Source organism: Pogona vitticeps, chromosome 3, assembly GCF_051106095.1.
Source record: "Pogona vitticeps strain Pit_001003342236 chromosome 3, PviZW2.1, whole genome shotgun sequence".
Taxonomy (NCBI): Eukaryota; Metazoa; Chordata; class Lepidosauria; order Squamata; family Agamidae; genus Pogona; species Pogona vitticeps.
The window spans coordinates 182,089,453-182,110,877 of NC_135785.1; the positions used below are offsets into that span (position 1 = coordinate 182,089,453).

At 39.6% G+C, this 21,425-nt stretch overlaps 1 protein-coding gene across 2 annotated transcripts in view; it reads right to left on the reverse strand.

Moving 5' to 3' along the window:
• MID1 (midline 1) overlaps positions 1-21,425 on the reverse strand; it is a 249,045-nt gene that overhangs the window by 159,189 nt on the left and 68,431 nt on the right. Inside the window, exon 1 of one of the 2 annotated variants that reach the window (XM_072994377.2) lies at positions 11,866-12,240. The exons of the other annotated variant lie outside the window; for it this stretch is intronic. The gene's annotated coding sequence lies outside the window, so the exon portion shown is untranslated. Of the gene's footprint in view, positions 1-11,865; positions 12,241-21,425 lie in introns of those variants that run through there. 2 annotated transcript variants of the gene reach the window in all.

The window sequence follows — 21,425 nt, forward strand, 5'->3', positions numbered from 1 at the left end:
CTCACTGGAAGGAAGGATTCTGAAGCTGAGGCTCCAGTACTTTGACCATCTCATGAGAAAAGAAGACTCCCTGGAAAAGACCCTGATGTTGGGAAAGTGTGAAGGCAAGAGGAGAAGGGGACAACAGAGGACGAGATGGTTGGACAGTGTCATCGAAGCTACCAGAATGAATTTGACACATCTCTGGGAGGCAGTGGAAGATAGGAGGGCCTGGCGTGCTCTGGTCCATGGGGTCACGAAGAGTCAGACATGACGTAACGACTAAACAACAAACAACTATCATAAAATTGCTGCTGTAGGAATACACTTAACAGAGAAAGATAAATATGAGCACTCCATGTTACTGCTATTGGCTGGCTATTTTAGCAGAGAACAGCCTGAGGTGACAAGATAAAAAGTAAACACTTCTTATTTGTCAGATAACATATTCATCCATTTTAGGATTAGAACTTAGAGGCATCTATAATTTATATATTTATTTGTCAGTACCCTTAGGCATGTCACTGTTACTAACTTTCATGAGACTAAAAGGGTAGAGTTCACAGACATTCCCTGTGCTAGAAAAAAGAGTGCAAACATGAAACAGAAGACAACATAATCGCTTTTATTATTATAAAATCCTGGTCAGTCTTTTTAACCCAGTCTCAAGAAATCTCAAGAAGAGAATCAAAGAACTGGAAAAGTTAAAGAAAAAAAGAAACAAACTTAATCAGAAGGTTGGAGCACCATACCAAACACACTGCTGAAAACTTATTTTCACTGGATGGATGGAACAAGATCCCAGGAGACTATCGACAGATATTTATAAAGTTATTAGCACCACGGAAAGATTGGGGATTCATTCTCAAAATGAATTGCATTCTGGTAGGTTCACAATGAACATCCTGACAAATTATAATTAAAAGACAAAGATATAAGAAAACACATTAAGCTAATTCAGACATTCATGAGTAGATGAACTGAAATATTAGTGCTGACTCAGAAGTCCAATCCATTTCAAAGTGCTGCTCTTCTTGGGACTAACACTGTTTCTAGTCCAAATCAACCAAACCAAATCAACATTTGTTATAGCATTTGTTAGCATGACTCTAACAAAGCTTACACAAATTCATGATAATTAACCTTTGTAAGAGATAGGAGCATCCATATCAGAGTCAATCTACCTACACTTAGTAACAGAGCTGGGTAGTTTCTCTCAGGACTACAGAATCCCGCAACCAGTATAGCCACATCACAGAGGCTTGTTGCTGAACCTTCAAGGTACAATGATCTGGCAAAGTAATTCTTATCTTTTACTCAAGACAGGTGACTACTCATAAAGATTTCTATCATTGCAGCTGCAGTCGTAAAAGCAGAACATATCAGGTACATTATTTGGAGATTAAACAAAAATACTTTCAAATCCTCTAAATCCACGAAGTATTTTTTAGCTTACTAAGGGTAAGCCATAAAGATGTACAGTTGGAAAAGAGATGACATGATTCCTTTATATCATTACCTGTTACCTACACTTGTGATTTCATTTTTAATCTCCCTGTTTATACCTCTACGTTCACAGTTCAAAATGCCAGGGAGTGGTCTGACATAGACTTGTAATATTATTGATTGATTGATTGATTGATTGATTGATTGATTGATTGATTGATTGATTGATTGATTGATCGATTGATTGATTGATCGATTGATCGATTGATCGATCGATCGCGCCCATCTAGACCCAAGGTCTACTCTGGGCGGTTTACAAATTTAAAAACAGTAAAACCAAAAACATATATTATAGGTTCAGCAAGAAAAATTATGAAAAGGGTTATATTACAAAAGAGTGGATTTGATTTATATCACAATTTAAATAATGATTTAAAGAAAAAAAATCATTTTTAAATTTAAACCATTTAAATTTAGATCAATTTGATTTTTAAAAATCATTGATTTTTATGTACCCTGTCTTACAAAGGCCAGCTTCATTGTTGATAACAGCAGTGCCAGCAGTCAAGATAGTCTAAAGCAATGGTGTCGAACTGTGGCCCTCCAGATGTTCTTGGACTTCAACTCCCAGAAGCCTTCACCACCACCTCTGCTGGCCAGGATTTCTGGGAGTTGAAGGCCAAGAACATCTGGAGGGCCACAGTTCGACACCACTGGTCTAAAGGATCTCTTCTTGTACTTAGAGGCATTAAACAAAGGGAAATCCTCTTTCATCAGTTAATCACTTCTCATCCAAGCACAAAGCAATTATCGTAGCTCTCATGACTTCTTTCTCTCTCTTTCTCTCTTTCTCTCTGGTCTGTGTATGTGTATGTCTAATTGCTTATTCCCGTGGCATGCCTGAAGACCTAATCTGCCCTCCTGCCTGGAAGTAAGCCCCATTCACCTCAGTGAGGGTGCAGTCACATTGGCAATAAGAACCACATTTAAGTGTCACTTAAATCAATGTAGAAATTGATTTATATGGGCTGCAAAGCAAGTTTGTTTCAACCATCTGGCAGGGCTTTTTAAAATACATCGCTGCTACAATTGATTCAATTCCATGCAGTTTTGTGGATGTGAATCCTGCTGTTGTTTTAATTTGTGCTTATATGGATTTTGGATGGCAGGGACACTGCTGTTTGTCCTTTAAAATAGTTTTTAAAATTCTTTTTAAAAATGTTTATCTCTGCATCATTTCATCAATACGCTTGCCATTACAACCACCTACCCTGTTCTCTCCATTTGGCTGATGAAGGAGCCAAAGGAGCAGCAGACGGCCAGTGGGTACAGAGCACATGCACTTGACCACAGAAGATGGTCCGTGGACCAAGAGCATATCCCCACAAAGCAGCTGGAAGCCTTCCTCCCTAATTCTCATTTTTTCATCATTAATTGGCTGGGGTCACTTCTTCAGTGTTTCCCCTGTGGTTTCTAGCAACTATTATGACACCTGGTGGCATCTCATAGGTGCCTGATTTACCAATGTATCACTTACTTAAAAAAAAAAAATCAAAATCTTTAAGAACAGTGTGTTCCTAAAACAGAATGAAAATACGTTGATTTCAGCAGTGTAGATGCCAAGACCTATTTAAATAATCAGAAATATATCAATTTCTATTCAGTGCATGCAAACTTGGCCACCAGTTTAAATACCACATGGCTGAATTTTAAGAAGACTGAATAGGTAGGCTCATTAGTTTCCTGAAGTATTGGTAAGATGTTTGGGCAGTTGCTACAAAATACTGCAATGAGCATGTGAAGCCAGAATTTATGAAAAATTTCCTATTTAAAACAAACAAACATTTAAAAAAACCCATCTCTTCTAAATAACAGATCAACATCTAATACAAAAAAGAGAGCACATAACACCTATCCTTTTCTTTTCAGTCAGCAATGGTATGCATTTGAAAAGTAAGTACAAAATTTGTCTGTGCCATGAAAAACTGGTAGCAGAATAAGTGGGGGGAGCGGGACCTTTTTGAAAACAAAAAATAGAACTTTAGGAGGGCCTATCCAAACTTTTCCAGATTTGGCATAGAACAATAGAACACTCTTCCAAATATGGTCCCAATTCAAGAATATTCAAAAGTTGTAACGTTTTGTTTGGACTGCCTCTTCCTATCAGTAATGACTTACAGAGTGCTGTTTTGACTGGTCCCACAATGCTAGAGATGCACCTATAATATACAAAAGAATGTGTGTGTTTGTACTGTTAAGTCATATCTACTTATAAGAACCTTAAATAAGGCTTTCAATGTATGTGAGATATTTAAGGAGTAGTTTCAGCAGTGTCTCAGCTCCCTTAGTTTCTCTGGAAAAGGAGGGATTTTCTGTAGTCTGTCACTACACTTCTACTCCAATACGTACACAAAAATTAACTAAATAAGGTAAAATATCTGAACCCTTCGGTGATAATTGTTTATTATAAGGCAGCCTGAACCACAATTAATTACACCAGCCCAATGCTGCTCCATGCCTTTTTGGTCCAGTGACAGGGCTACTGTTTTTTGAAACTGGGCTAGAGTGATTTCTGATGGAGATTTTTCCCAGCAAATGTTTTGTTTTGTGAAAAGCTTCATGGTGAAGTGGTTAAACTGCAGTACTGCAACCAAAACTCTGCTCACACCTTGAGGTTGACTCAGCCTTCCATCCTTCCAAGGTTGGTAAATTGGTGTATCCAGCTTGCTGGCAGGGGGGAATGTGTAGTCTGCAAAATAAAATTGTAAACCACCTAGAGAGAGCTTTATGCACTATGGGGAAGTATATAAGCAGCACACTTTTTGTGCTTCTTGTTGGAATATATACAGAACCAAACTTTAAAATAACTGAGTACTAACAGGGATCATACACCACTGTCTCTTAGAGCCTTGCATGAAGTCTGTATTCTAACTTAATAGTCTGAAAAAGTAGATGATGTGCCATGAAAGCTTACATTAAAATATAGTAGTAAGTCTTCAGAGTGCCATGTCTTCTTCTTCTTCTTCTTCTTCTTCTTCTTCTTCTTCTTCTTCTTCTTCTTCTTCTTCTTCTTCTTCTTCTTCTTCTTCTTCTTCTTCTTCTTCTTCTTCTTCTTCTTCTTCTTCTTCTTCTTCTTCTTGCTTTCGTTTTGTGTTTCTTAGTAAAATTCTTGCACAGTTTAACACAGATGCAACTTCAAAAGCCGCTCCCAGCGAAGTGGGAGTGAACCCTCTGTCGGGCCTTTTCTCTGGTCTCTGCCTGTCATTTGGGCTGCAGTGTGCTTCCACTGGGGAGTGAGAGGCCACTTGCCTGCACAAATTCCTATGCTGCCTTGTACAGCAGCAGGAGAAGGAGGAAGAAAAATACAATCCATTCAACTCCCATCTCTACACACTCACAGACGGACCACATCACTCTCATCAAAGGCCAGCCATTTTCACAGCTGGCTGTTTTCTTCAAATCCCTATTTCTGAGAAGTGGCCTTAGAATCAAGGCTCTGTAGGGGACATGGTCTCAAAAATCTCCTCTGATAGTAGAGTGGGCAGTCCACACACACACACACACACACATATATACATGAGCAAAGGGTGGCCAGGGCTATTATCACTTATCTTCACCCCTCTTTGTCCTTCAGCATAGGGGGAGGGGGAAGTACTTTGACATTTCCTTTTTCTTCCTCCTCTACAGTGAAGTGAGCAGCAGCAAAAAGGAGAGAAACACTCTGCACTGTTCAAGTGCTTCCTGCCTTTGCTAGAAACCCAATTGCTTTTTGGACCCCTGGCTGGACTCAGGCTTCCTCCATCACTACTCTCCACTGTGCCAGTGCCATCTCATCAATTCCTAACCAGTCCTGCCCAGATATTCCAAACTTTATGCCTTTTGGGGGCCATCTCTCCCAGTTTGGGAACTAGTGCTATGCGGCATTAAAGAAAGAAATAACATATCTGTCTAGAAGATTGAGAAATTTACAGTCCATGTTCATAAACTCTAAGGTTTCTGCATCCCTTTCCAGCACACCATGGTTTGGGAAGAATGGTCAACCGCTGGGTACCTTGGAACAGAAAAAGTGGATTTTAAATACAATTAAAAAATAATCTTTAAAAGGCTGCCTATTGTTGGGTTGAGAATGTTCTCATTCTCAATGGCTGCAATCATTTTGTTTATTCTGTCATGAATCAGGGATGCTGCCATCACCAGCAGAGTTTGTTCTTTGATTTTCCCATTAAGTTTATGGATTTACCAGGCTTCCAAAATAAAAGATTTGGCGGCAATGCAACAAAGCCATTGTTGATGTGCCCACCTCCATATGGGAGGCCCTCCTCACATGTGATGTCTAGGGCAGTTTTCTCCATAATCCTACCTCCAGCAAGGGCCTGTACTGTTGATTCATTCTTTCAGAAATTTCTAGGGTTTTTTAAAAAATAAACCTGATTTCTTAATTTCAACAGCAACCGGGGGGGGGGGGACACAGTCTTGGTGGGGGGGACATGCATTTGCTCTGAACAAGCAAACATTCTCTGGCAAACAAAGACAGCCACAACTGCTCCATTCTGAGATTGGGGCTAATTAAGATATTCATGGAGTCTGTACTAATCATGGCTCTACCACAGTCTGTTGGATTAGTGAATAAATTGGTAAACCATGCTCTGAAATTGCTTTGCCATCTGAGGTCTAATTGCTGGCTAAGCATAGCAAACAATGGCTGCATTTATAAATAAAGAACTGTTTGTGGATTATAGCCCACTTCATCAAATGCATTAAATCCTACCCAGAATCTACACAATACACAAAATTTGGGGAGATCAAATGTCCCTTTGACCTGACTATCTGCAAGATCACTTATATGTGCTGCATACAAAGCTGCAATACTGTATCAAATCTGATGAACAGTACATTCCTATCCCCCCCCCCCCCCGAGAAATGTGCTTAACTAACCACTATCCTTTCAGGAGGATTTACCCTATACAGTGAGCACGCACATCACAAAAGCTACTTAGCATTACTTATTTGATATAACTTAAGTGTTTTCATTTCTAATACTGGACTCGATAAATTGCCTTCTAAATGGGATATGAAATCAGAGGACTCAATAGGTATTAACTCTGATCTTACTTAATCCATTGTAAATCACAAATTGTTCCACTTACTGAAGTCACGACAATATCAAGCAGATCTTTAAAAATGCCTGGATACCAACAACAGGAATGAAATTTTGTCATTGGCTGCCTCAGCTGCCATGGTTTAGTAGGCTTTATGTGGTTTATCTTGTGTTCCTTCTGCTGGTGCCTTTCTAGCACTTTAAACAAAACAGACTTTAGTAAGCACTATAAGAAATATATTAAAGTTCAACCAGAAGTGCAATGGAACAAAAGAGCAATGAAAGTTGAATGCAGTTTTAATAAACAGCTAGGAATCAATGCTACTCCTTGTGCTTCAGAAGCATCCCGAAAGGCAGAAAATATCTTTTATGCAAAGGACCCCATATCTCTGCCAAAATCAGAATGAAAATGGGCATGTTCCATAATAGTATACATATCCTACATTGTTTTCATATATTCCACAGTAGTATGTATTTGTAAATCCAGCGGAAATCTGCAGTGAATAATCACAGCCAGATTCTTGTATTCTGTGCAAGACAGAGAAGTGATATCTGTTTGTCTATGCAAGAGGTCACTGTAGGCACAGAAGCGAAAGGTGGTTTCTGAGTAGGTCGCCAGACTGCACACTTCCATCTAATGAAGTGAGCTAGAGTCCATGAATGCTCATACCAAGTAAAACATGAGAATCTTTAATGTGCCTCATGATTGTCTGATAGTGATGTTCAAGATGCACAATGTTTTACAGATAAGTAGGCACCCGTAATAAACTATTGTAGCAAAAATAAAAAAAGATACTTTGGAAACTCACTGTGAGTGGACCCTACAAAATATATCTCAATGAAGGGAGGGGGGAATCCTTCCTGTCACAATCCTCTCCTAGAGAAAGTGTGGCTGTTCTTCAGTATTAATTACTCAGAAGTCACAGGGTTTTAAAAATAATTGCATTAGTATAAATAGCTTGTAAACTTGTTCACTTAAGACATAAACTGAGAATTAAACATTACCCCATTGAGTTAGTCACACACAAATTAGCTCTCCCAGGTTTATATTTGTTTGCATTACAGAAAGAGAATTAGAAGGACTGCATCCAACAACAGTATCCATAAGAATCACCATGGAAGTGGAATAAAAGGTGGAAGGACATCTCAGCTGTTTAAACAGTTATATATTTGACCATGATCAAAGACACAAGGCAGCAAAGAAAGGGAAAAGGCCGAAGATAAAAAGCTTCCTTTTTTCACAGTCAATTAGAGGTGAAAGAGAATCTGTCTTCTATACCTACTTGCCCAAGACTGAGCAACTGAACTCAATGGACCTTAATTCTTAACAGACATGTATGAGATTGTGCTATTAAAAACAGTGAGTATCTCTGAAAACATGTCATGCACTGCTTTCTTCTAACATATTTTTAGGAGTATTCTTTAGCTCCCACTCCTCAAGACAGCTATGATAAAGAGAAACAGGTTTACTTCCTATGATTATACTGCTATTTGTAGACTTTTCTGAGTATTTTTACCTGGACAGACATGTAACCTTACTCCAGCAGATTCTATTTCCTCCATATGCATGCATATGCATCCTGTCCCAGTTCTGTTTTGCTCCTCTCTCATACCACACTTGAGACTTGCTTCCCATACTAGTCCTGTTCAGTTGTTACAGCCTAAAAGTGGTGGGGAGGGCTGTAAACATAGTTGGAATGTGGGGACACAGGTAGGTCCTGCCCCCAGCCTCTCAATATCAATGACACCTCTATGTACTTAGTGCAAAGTGTGAAGAAGTGATTGAAAGCCCAGTCAGCTGAACATGTCTATTGTGCTCCCACTTGGTAGTCTTGATCAGGTAGGGTTCATGATCACAGGACTAGCACAGGCACATTCAACCAAACATGCTTACAAGCATCTCTTCAGACTTTTGCCACCTAATTGACATCCCATTGGGGGAATGTTGGAGGGCTTTCATTTGTGCCCCCCCATTCTCCCCACAGTTACTGCCCAACCCACTTTCTGGCTATGAGTCCTGCTATTTGCTTCCCTAGCAGAAACAATACATCAAATAAGAATTTGACAGACAGCATGCAAGCTGGAGCACTCAAGTTACTGGAACCATCAGTGGCTCAAAATCCTAAAAGACTGTCTCTCTGCTAAACCGCAGAAGCCTTTGTGTGCTGCAGGGTCAGAAGACCAGCAGTCGTAAGATCGAATCCACACAACGGAGTGAGCTCCCATCACTTTGTCCCAGCTCCTGCCAACCTAGCAGTTAGAAAGCATGCAAATGCGAGTAGATAAATAGGTACCACCTCGGTCGGAAGGTAAAACGGCGCTCCCTAGTCACGCTGGCCACATGGCAACGGAAACTGTCTTCGGACAAGCGCTAGCTCTACGGCTTGAAAATGGGATGAGCACCGCCCCCTAGAGTCGGACACGAGTGGACTGAAAATGTCAAGGGGAACCTTTACCTTTTTATGAAGAAAAGGACTTGGTTCTAAATCCCTGGAGATAAAACATGTTACCATCAAACTGCAAGCTGATTCCTTAAGCCTCAATCTTCACCTTGGGATTTTAGTCTGATTTTAGACTCTATGCCTTTAACATTCTCTGTTGCTTAACCCAATCCATGTTCTCCAAACACTCAGCCAGAAGAAGAGTTCTGGATAATTTGAAAGCTCTCCTTCTTTGTGGCATATTGGGGCACAGTTCAATAAAAGCTACTGCCTAATCCTGATGTTTCATTTTGCTGTCAGCCTTCAGAGCAATTTCTTTTTTGAATAAAGAGAGATAAAGAATACTTCCTGTTACCAATGGAACTTGGAAAGATTGCTTTTTTGAGCTCACTAGAAGATTCAGGGAGTTATATGAACAACTCTTACAAGTTTTGAAATAGCAACTTATCCGAGCTCTGGCCCAACACCTCCACTCTCTTCTGTAGTATTCTCTGTTCATCATCTGCATAGTTGTAAAGAGTATATTCTGTGCTTAGGTCCTTCTGTGTTCTGCATAATACTAACTCCTCCAAAAGTTGATAGCAAATTTCCAATGACTTCAGTGCATGTTTTTTTAAAAAATACATTAATAAATAAGGTGCACCAATATCACAAGAGGCCGATTCTTGCTAAGATGCAAAGATCTAACATTTTCATTTTGTCATCAGATTTGAGAATGCCATATTTTGAGGAAAATAATACCATCAGCTGACTGAACAGATAGAACAGATTATTTTATTAAAATAGGCTTTGCATGCATTTAAGAATGAAGCAGCAACATAGAAGACCATTTGATTTGCATAGCTTATTTTCAAAAGGCATGTTTGAGTGTCTACATCTGATTCTGCACATGCATATTCATGTGCATATCACTTTGAAAACTATAACATGATAAACAGCATACAGAGCTACTGAAAAGTATAGCATTATGAAGGGTCATTAAGTTTTTAGTTGTCTGATTTTGTTTCATTTTGTTTAGAAATAAGAACTTCATTATGAAAGACTGCACATGAGACCAGTTGGCAAAACCAAACTAGTTTGAACTAATAACCAATCCAAAGTAAAATAAAATAATGACATTCACTCGACATCCTTCTTTTGTGACAACTGTGTCTCTCGCATTATACAAATGCATATGTAAATCACTGCAACCACAGTATGCAGCAGTGTTACTGTGTGAAATTATCTTTTTACAAAAACGCCTTAGCAACCATCTCTCTCTCTCTCTCTCTCACTCACTCTGTGTGTGTGTGTGTGTGTGTGTGTGTGTGTGTGTGTGTGTTTGAGAAAGAGGGAGGGAGGAAGAATGTATGACTGAGAGAAAGTGGAACACATACAAACATTTGATCACTAAGTATGTTGGTGTAATTGAAGAAAGGACCCTGAAACTGAACTGTCTCTCTCTCTCTGATTCAGGCTCCATGACAACCTCTTTTCTAATATTAGCTACATCTTTCTGAGCAAAAAAAGAAAAAGAAAGAAAGAAAAGCAGCCACATTAAGAAGTCTACTTCTTAAGCCAGTTTAGGCATGACTGTAGCTTACAGAATTTTGCCTCACAGTTCATTATCTGAATGAAATTCACCAAGGAAAAGTCCAGCTGAAATTTAATGAAACTTCCCTGGTGCTTTAATATAAAAAGAGAAGGATGCGGTAGCCAATTTTTTTTTAAAGGGCTGGAAAAATGAACAGGTTTGACAAAAGAGACATGCTGATTGTCTGTCAATAACTGTTTAAACTGTTGTCACTTCTTTCTTTCTTTTTTTAATGTGATATCTGATTGACCACAAAGGAAAGTTTTGTTTGTAAACATGGCTTTGGGCATTCTTGATAATCTGAGGGAAAAAATTCAGTTTTTCCTGGAAATTACTGTGAAGTAGAAGTTATTTAGGTCTTTTCTTACAAAACAACTTCACATTAAAGATTCCATAAGTATATTGATGGAAATTTTTAAAATAAACCTGATCAAATGTAAATTGCAACTCTGACAAAACAAGTGGGGATTTAAAAATCATAGATGATTCCAATGACCAATCTTGACGTAATTTAACAGTAAACCCTCTACATTTCTAGGCAATTTAAATATGCTTTGGCTTGCAGCCTAAATTCAGACTCACAAATGCACCTGCATAATTAAATAATTGCTATTGTCTTCCATTTAACTGGGCATTTGAGCGATCCTGAGCCATGCCACTTCGTCCAACCTCTTTCAGCTTAATCTCACTTTTCTTCTCCCTACCTCTTCAGAAGGTATTTCATGAGGTATTTTCCAGACCGAGTTGCTTGGTTAGCTTTTGTTGCCATGACAAGCAGTCCCTTTTGCTTTTGTATGTGGAGCATTTGGGGGTGTAAAGAGAGAGAGAGAGAGATTGTAATATATGTTTCTCACGCACACCCCAGGAGATCTGGAATTGATCCAGGAAAGTGACAAATCTGATAACATCAAAACAGAAGGTTGCAAACGGAGTATTTCGCTGAGACGGGCTTCCCTCACCCAAACACTTTACGAAAACTTTAAACCCAGCAGAACAGTTGGGTATTGGGTCCATCGCCTCCCCCACCCCATCCCAGTCTCAGACCCTCTTCTCTTCAACGAGAAGGCTGCACTAATTTTGTCACATAGACACACACACACACAGAGACAAACTTTTCCCTCACAACTGCCCCCCGCTCTTCCTGGAATCGGTGCCCCTCCCAAGCTAAGCAGCCCTAGTAGGCAGCATGTCTTCAGTATCAGTAACCAACTTCCCTTCCTCCTCTTGAAGAAGCCTCCTCAGGAAGGCAATTAACAATAGCATCGCAGAACAGTAGAACAAGGGGGTTGGAGGGGAGGGGAAAAAATAACCTTACCAGCTTCACTTACAGTATGCAGCTGAAAAGAGAATGCACAGCCCCCAGCTGCTGTATCGCATGCAATTCGTCTCAATGGACTGAAAAGAACTCTGAAAGGCTTGTCTTCTGGGCTGTGGGTTTAGTTTCTCCTCAGCTCGCTCTTTTCTCCCGCGCGCACTCTTGCCTCTCCCTCCCTCTCTCTTTCCTCTTCACAAAGCCATTCTCCTGTTCCCTAATCCTCTCACAGGGAAAGGGGGGAAAAACACCCCAGCACAAACCAAACGACTTCAGCAGAATGATTCTCTGGGGGTGGGGGTGGGGGTGCTGAGAGAGAAGGGGGATGGGAGAGATTCCTCCGGCATTCAAGCATCACAGTATGCTAATCCTCCCAAGCGGGGATGCAAACAAAGTCGCCTACGCACATTGGGGCATCAAGGCTCCAGATTCCGTACCAATAATGCTTCATGACAAGGCATTAAAAGCCCCTCAGTTCACCCACCTCCCCGCTACTGTTTTAAAGACACACCCCTGAGAAACTTCTCAGAGTTCTCCATTACTCTGGCACTGGGTTTCCACTGCCCCCCTTCTCCCCCAAATTAGACATTAATTCCTGATTAGTGGCTTCTTAAAGCTTATAATGAGACTAAGCTATTGAGACAAAAAAAATTGCTCCCACCTCTCAGTCACAGCGCCTGCACAGGAATTTAAAAAGAGAGAGTGGAAGCACAAATATACTTTTGACAGACATCAAATAACATTTGCATTCACAGGTTTTCTTTTTGAGATGAAACAAACTGCTTAACTTAAAAACGGTGAATAAAGATGCATCCAATATCATTCTAAACTGTTCTTCATACAAGCCATATAAACTGACACTATAATGATTTCTTCAAAATGTCAAGCACGAGTTTATTTAAATGTCAACTAGGAGCATTTCCTTTCCACAATGGGGAAGAAAATAAAGATCTCAGAAAGCAGATGGCACAATTCTACCTTATAAATGAGGGTGGCTAGCTTTCAACTAATAATTTATGAGAATACCTCCCCCTTCTTGGTCCTGTGGCTCAGCAGCATGCCATTTGAGCCTTTCAAGCAAAATAAACAGACTTCAAACCACCAGCTTCAAACACACTAACATTTACTAGTGCTATTTCAACCTGACACAAGCTAGTTTGTTCTCCTGTGACCCTGTACAGAAACATGAGGGGACTGATGGATGAGGCTCCCTCCTTGTTCATAAGATAGACTATTGACTTTATAACTATATGCCAGCACTATTGTTCATCCTTCCAGCTCAGAACAAAACACTCCAGAAAGCTTTGTTGTTGATGATGGCAAAAATGAAGCAAGACTCAAGCTAAAAAATTAGACTATATTCAAAGTTTTCTCTCTGTGTGTTGCTTCTCCCTCTCTTTCTGAAACAAGTGTGAGAGGTGACAACCAAAGAGATGAGTCGGCATCATCAACTCCCAAACAAAACTTAGTTTACTCAGGAAAACAAGGGGCACCAGCAAAACAGATTTTGCTTAGGTGGCAATGAACATGTGACCTTTTCTGATTTTTTTTAAAAATAGCTCTCCATTTTAAAGGTTTTTCCACTAATTTTACAAAAGTCACAAACATGTAGTTTAAAATGTTCACATACTATAAATATGTTCATTCTGTGGTCATTTAATAATATAATGAATATATTCATTACAAGTCTATTTAATAATATCACAAACCAATGAGCACTGGAATTTTATATATCTCCCATAGTATAGTGTAATGCTTCAGTCATGTATTTTGTACCAAGATGGATGTGATATTTTTTTAAAAAAGAAAACTCTCCCATTGACCACATACATCAATAAATGTTCATCAAAATAAGTGAGTCAGCATCAGAATAATTGCTCCTTGGATTGTTCCCTAGGACATTTTACTTGTGTCTCAGCCATGGGTTTTTATGCCTGTAATGTTGCGTATACCAACATACCCTATGCTAGCAAGGACAGCAGCAACATCTGGTACTTCCAAGACCAGTACCTTAACAGGAGGCCAATAGCCTGATTGTGGACCCACTAGCCCTGCTACTCTACCTCCTTCTTTGTGTTGCTTGAATACTTTCCCTCTGGGAGTGAAATAGTAAGAGGAAAAAAGGGGGTGGGGAGAGAGAAAAGCACTGGCTGTTGCATACCTTTGTACTTTCCACTTGACAACTGGTACGGAGTGGACCCAAAGAATGACTCAAGCAAATTGGCAGTAGCAGCAGTGGCACAGGAGTTGGTTTCACTTAGAAAGGTACAAGAGAATCATGTTTTCACTCAGACAGGGTGGCCTGCCAGAAACCTTTTGCAGAATGACTTCCCAAATTTGGAAGCAGGACTATACAGCAGATCCCATAAAAGCTAAATGGCCACTTAACTATCACAGGAAAAGAAGAAATGCATCACCAAAAGAAAGAACAAAAATCAGTGTAGGTTTCCATAACGTGTGTGTGTGTGTGTATGTGGGGGTAAGTGGGGGTGTTGTTTATGTGTGTAGTTTATGTATGTAGATGTCAGTTAAAAAGTAATTACTTGCTACGGTTCAAAGAGACATTCAATATGCTTTGCCACAATGAGGAAGATTTTGAATAGGTGAATTGTTTTATCAGCTCAGTTTGCTGTCTCAGTGCTAACAGCTGATGGACAAGCTTCAAGCCTGCTGCCTTTCTTGGGGCAGGCTTTCTAATATAGGGTGCCTTGAAAAAGAGAACTCTCTTTGGACTACAAGGCATGTGGCTGCCCTACAAGCGCTGAATGCCAGCCACTATCTCATTTTGACTTATCACAAAAGGAAGCAGCATCAGTGTAGTTCACGTTTTCTCTCTCTCCCCTCCTAGCTCTCTGTTTTCTAAGCCATTAGTCATGTAGCATGTACAGGTAGGGGGAAGAGAGCCTGTTCTTCATGAAAAACAAATCTAAATGGGTTCTTTGGATACAAGAGCAGGGAAATCCATATGATTTCTCCATCACAGTTGGCTCACTTATAACTAAAGTGTTTTTTAAATAATACACAAGAATTTTTTTGAGTTTTACTTGGCATATACCTTATGGACAAGTTTAAATGTTGGATGGCCAATGCACAGAGGCAATGGCCATCCAACAAACTGATTTTTCCCATTTAAAAAAAAACAATTTTAGTCTTTTAGACCACTGGTTCTTAACCTTGGGTTACTCAGAAGTTTTGGACTGCAACTCCCAGAAGCCTTCACCACCGGCCGTCCTGACTGGGGTTTCTGGGAGTTGCAGTTCAAAAGCATCCGAGTAACAAAGGTTAAGAACCACTGTTTTAGACTATCAGAGTGAAAATCTCATCTCACAGACTTCAGTAAGGGCCAACTTAAGTAAGCGAATACAGCCTTGCTGCTTAAATAAGACATGATTATTCTGTGAAAGAAAAGAAGACAGGAAGCTGGAAGAGAAGAATGTGATCCAAAAAATCCTGAGTTATGGGGAGAGAATGAATGTGGCAAATGGAGCATAGCCTATTTTATTAATAGATACATTGGGACAGCCAGCCAGCTACATTCTGCTACATTCTGTCTGCTGTTACAGTATAAGTATGGGCACTCGCTCACAGCCATGCTCTGTTTTAGAAATGGGCACCAACAGGTAAACAAGGAAAACATAAATTACAAACATACTTTGGTAGCATGTTATTGCATTCCAAAACAGCAAACAAATTCAATCCCAGTCTGTGTTCATGGAGAAACAAAGGATGTGTACATCCCACCAAGCAACAATTACGGTTGGCTTGCTACAAACATGTTTTCCTTTATCCTAAAGGGAATGATATTCTTCCCCCTTTCTACGGAGTCAGCAAAAAGGTCAGTGACTCAAGTTTTGAAAAAGCGAAACATGCTATAATTGATATGCTAGTTTATGCCAACAAAACTTGCAGAAAAAAATGATGGACTTGCTTTTTTTTGTTACCACTTGGCTAACAGACCTAAGGAGGTTCAGCTCCCCACCCTTTCTTTGATTTGTTCCCATGTAAGCTTCTTTTGATCCTTATACTGCACATCTTTAACAACTGATTTGTATAGTATCAACTGCTTCTTGGATTCACAATAAGTAACAAAACTAAACTCAGATCTGGACATCATCATTGTGCCAGCAGACAAACCCAATGCCACAGTAATCATGCAAACAGAAGAATGTAAGGACAAAATCATGGAACTTCTAGACCAGTGGTGTCCAACCTTGGCCCTCCAGATGTTCTTAGACTACAGCTCCCAGAAGCCTTCACCACCACCTCTGCTGGCCAGGATTTCTGGGAGCTGAAGTCCAAGAACATCTGGAGGGCCAAGGTTGGACACCACTGTTCTAGACCCCACTACCTACAGAAAACTGAAACGGGACCCAACCAACAAAATCACAAAACAAACATGCTGATCATGAGTTCCTCCTTGCACCCCAACATCCTTCAACGAATCTGCAAGACAGAAACTCTCCCATCAAGACTATAGGAACTCTCCAAAATCCACAAACTCAGTCCCACTCAGGCCCATTGTAAGTGCCATCAACTCCCCGACATATGAATTAGCAAAATTCCCAGCCACCCTCCTACAGACCCACATTGGACAAACCTCATCCTATATCAAAGGCTCAGAACATTTCATAAGCAAGATCAGCACCCTTAAACTCAACCCTGGGGACAGACCGATCAGCTTTGACGTAGTATCCCTATTTACCAAGGTACCGATAAAGGACACTCTGACATTTCTCCAACAGATCTTTCCAGAAGATATCAAGGCCCCTTTCCAACACTGCCTAACAACCAGCTATTTCCAGTGGGATAATGAGTTCTATGAACAGGCAAATGGAGTGGCCATGGGGAGCCCCCTCAGCCTAGCAAACTTCTACATGGAGCATTTTGAAAAACTTGCCCTGGCTTTGGCACCCCTCGCACCCACAGTATGGTTCCAATATGTGGATGACACCTTTGCAATTTGGAGCCATGGTGAAGAAAAACGGGAAGAATTTCTAAACCATCTCAACAGCATCCACCTAAATATATAATTCACTATGGAAAAAGACATAGAGGGCCAACTGCCTTTCTTAGATATCATGGTCATATGCAAAACTGATCTCCTGTTGGGACACAAGGTCTACAGAAAACCTACCCACACAGACTGGTACCTACACAAAAAAACCAACCACCACCCAGGACAAAAAAGAGGCATAATCAAAACACTGGTAGACTATGCAAATTGGAACTGTGAAGCTCAATTTCTCAGCACCGAACTCAACCATCTGAATTGAGTTCATTTGCAGGTGAATGGCTATTCCAAGAATGAAATCCGAAGAGCCATCAAACCAAGAAAGCAACACCAAACTGAAGAGGAAAAACAGACACCCACAAATAAAGTATTTCTGCCATACATCAAAAAGGTCACTGACCACATGGGGTAACTTTTGAAAAAACACAACCTACAAACAGTATTCAAGCCCACCACAAAAATACAACAAATGTTACAGTCAGCAAAGGACAAAAGGGACCCCCTCACCACTGCAGAGTATACTGGATACCTTGCAGTTGTGGCCAGGTATATATCAGAGCCACAAAATGCAGCATTCACACCAAAATCAAAGAACATGAGAGACACTGCTGACTAAAACAACTGGAAAAATTGGCAGTAGCTGAACATGCCCTAAAACAAGCTAGACATGAAATTCTATTTCAAAATACTGAAATACTGGACAACACCAGCAATCATTATGTTAGACTGCACAGGGAAGCCACTGAAATCCACAAACACCAGCAGAGCTTCAACAAAAAAGAATAAAGTTTAAAACTGAACAAAGCCTGGCTCCCAGCACTGAAAAATACAGCTTGCAAAGGGTCAACAAACTCTACCCAGCCACAAGGACTGGTTATCACTACGCACAAAAGACCAGCAAATGACACCCATCAATCACAGTGACAGATCATCTCTCGCCCTTATCACAACAATACATCCACAACAAAAACACGCTGATCATCATAATCATCCTATCTCCTGAAAAGGACAAAAGCTGTTCCCACAGCTATAAATACTCAACTATCCAACAAACAGCAACAGAGCATGGACTGAGTTCCTACTCCAGTTCTCTGAAGATGTCAGCCACAAAGCCGCCCCGAGTAGACAATGTCTAGAGGGGTGGGATATAAATAAATAAATAAATAAATAAATAAATAAATAAATAAATAAATAAATAAATAAATAAATAAATAAATAAATAAATAAATAAATAAATAAATAAATAAATAAAAAAGACTGGTGAAACATTAGGAAGAAAAACCTTAAGAACACGGCCAAACAGTCCGTAAAACCCACAACAACCAAAGTTTGTATACTGTATGTTTGCTGAATATTAGGAGGAGGGCACTGTTAGGCAACAAGTACAAGGATTTGAGAAGATTAAACATTCCACAACAAAAACAAGGTTTCACTGGGCAAAAATATAGAATGCTGTCTTGCCAAGATGGATACATACCCAGATGCTTCAGAAATTAGTCAAACAGAATTCTAGTCCTTGGGTTGGTCTGGAAAGCACATGCAATACAGGGATTTGCTCCAGAAGATGGACTTTTTGGTGGAATGATGTGAAAGTTCAACCCCAACATTAAGCAGAAAGAAACCTCAAAAAATGATTTTTTTAAAAAAAATGCAGAGCATTGAAACTGTAATGATTTAATCATAATAAATGACACAGATACCCTAGTCCAAAGTTTGTGAACTTCCAGTTCAAACTTCAGTATTACACATATTTCAACCATTATGATTCACCACCATGCCTTGTTTTCTACCTTTTTTCTACCACCATCTCTTCGCTACTGCCTAGTTCTCAGGCCCACTAACTTAGGTTTGAATAGATGGTAGATCAGCAATGATTATTGACTTCCAGTTATAACAAAAGAAACAACTAAATTATCTACTACCGCACTTAAGAAAGCATAAAAGGAAAACAGAGTCAATTTTTTGTATGAACGGATTCTGGGATCCATTGTGATTCATCCCTCAAAACAAATTCCTAGGCTCAGAATTCATTTATTATAAGTTAATATATTTCCACAATTTCCAGATAGTGAATCTTGGAGGTCTGGTGAAAGAAACAGGAATAAAGTTGAGCCCTTGATACTGAAATCTGCCTTCCCTTTTGACATTATTGACATCACCTTTTTCTGATTCATGATGGATCAATGTGGCATGGAAGGCAATCAGAATCATCTATCAGATCACTCTTTTACCAAGAAGATTGGAAGGTTGAGAATTTTCAGAGCTTAATAAAGTTGATCCATCATGAATCAGAAAAAGGTGATGTCAATAATCACCTGTACTTGTGCTCAACCCTCCTGTCTTGTTACACCTTAAGTCACTGTATGGAGTATCTTGCAGTTTGGGTTCTTTTATCACTTGTGTTGACTAATTTCTCTATGCCTTTCTACTACACTCTCTACAACACATGTGCATCTTCTTCTCTGGTATTCCCAAAACTTACTAAGTCTATTCTAACTCTTGTCCTTGCATCAGCCCTTGTTTTACCACCTATAAATTCCTGTTCCTCTTGGATTGGCTATTGCAACCAGGCAAGAAAAAGGCATAGCAAATCAGTACAGTACCTGCTTCTCAAATTGATTTTTCTTTCAGACTTTATGACCCCTGAGAAGCACCTTGATGAGTATGGAATTATTTTATCAATGACAATTGATTTAGGACGAATATGCAATATGAACTACCTTTCCCTTACAGAGGATTGATTCTTCTATATGCATCTACAGTATTCAGTATAGTTCTACTATAGGCACTGACATTATTTCTTGTGTCTCATTACTACACTCTGCTTTTTCTATATGAAACTGATTTCAACAGGGCCCACTTTAAAGTTACAGGACCTACTTCTGGGAACATATATTTAACAGATGTTGGAAATAAATCAGAGCCATTAAATATCTGTAACAGTGAAAAGCCTCCTTAAGCAAATTTCCATTTTGATAGCGAAGTGCATTGTAATCTATGAAAGTTCACTCTGAAATGAATTTGTCAGTTGGTGCACAATAGTTTTGCTTTTGTCCCAAAACAAATATGGTTACTTCACTGAAAATACCTTGATATAAAGTCTTTTAAGCATGAAAGTCTGAGAAATCCAAGATGGAACATGAGATGGAAAAATTCCAGGCAGCCAATGAGAACAATATAGAGAGTTTGATCATCATGCTACATTATGAACTGCTGGATAGCTCAGTGGTTTAGACATCTGGCTGCAGAGCCAGAAATTTCTTCGCACTGTGCCTCCTTGACGGCAGCTGGACATGATGATCCATAGGGTTCAGTTCTAAAATGCTGCTGCTGATTAGACAGCTCTTCATTCAGCTCCCATTGTTAGCTGTAGCAAATACTCCCTCCCAGGTGAATCAGAAAAGAAAGGATAATTTTTTCAGCCCTTTAAATATATTTTTAAACTTTGATAGTACTTGTCTGTTTCCTTACTACACTACTGATGCTAGACTTCCAAAAGCTTTTAGACTGTTGTTTTCTAATGCCTGGGCCTTTAATTATAATTGTACTCTCCCAGTATCCTTTAAAATAAGATACGATGGTGAGAAAAATATAAAATGAAGCTGTAGAGTCAGCACTGGTTTCTTGTGGCTTTCCCAGCACAGTTTAAGATGCCCCTTTTAAAACATAATGCCTGAATACTTTAATGGCTGTTGTCTTTCTCCTTTACAGCCTTCAGGGACTACCAAAAGCAACTTTTTTGTGCATGGAAAAACATATCCAATAACTGTAAAATGTCTAACCCTGTACCAGTTTCTAAAGCTATGGCAAACATTCTTTTGCTTGTGCAAGCATTTGCATTTTTTAAAATATATATTTAGAAAGATGGCCTTTTTAAATATTTATTTTTCTTAAGAATAACTTTCCAAGCCTTGGGGATAAACTGAGTCACCCATCTGGATAAATAAACCAACACATATTTATTTGTGGATATGCAGTGTGGCGATGTTTAAAATCAAATGCACCCAAGTAAACTGTGGCATACCCAAGTATTGGTTGTAATAAAGTAGGGAAAGGTAAAAGAACTATGGAATGGAATATGATTAGTGGGCCCTCTGTTTGTATTAGACAATGCTTGGAAGACTTGTGTTCTGATTTACACCTTCACAAGTGGTCTAGCTAGCATGGTCGCTGGCTGCGAAATGCAGTTGAAGAGCAAAATCCTTCATGAAAAAAATGATGTCTAATGACCTAGAGCAGTGATGGCGAATCTATGGCACGTGTGCCACAGCTGGCACACAGAGCCCTCTCTGTGGGCACATGGGCCATAAGTCACCATCGAGAAATATTTACTCATTCTCCGATCCCGGATTTTGGCACTCCCCTCTGCTGGTGCAGTGGTCCAGTGGAGGGGTGCAATGGCAACCATTACTGGTCTAGCCCAATTGGGGGATTGGAGGACCAGTAAGTATTTCTTTGTTAATACTGCCCATAGGGGGAAAAACACAAGCATTTAACTCTTGCAGTACAGAAGCAGTTGTCTTTTGTAAACTAAAACTGCAGTATTCGCTTTTTAATTGCAGTGC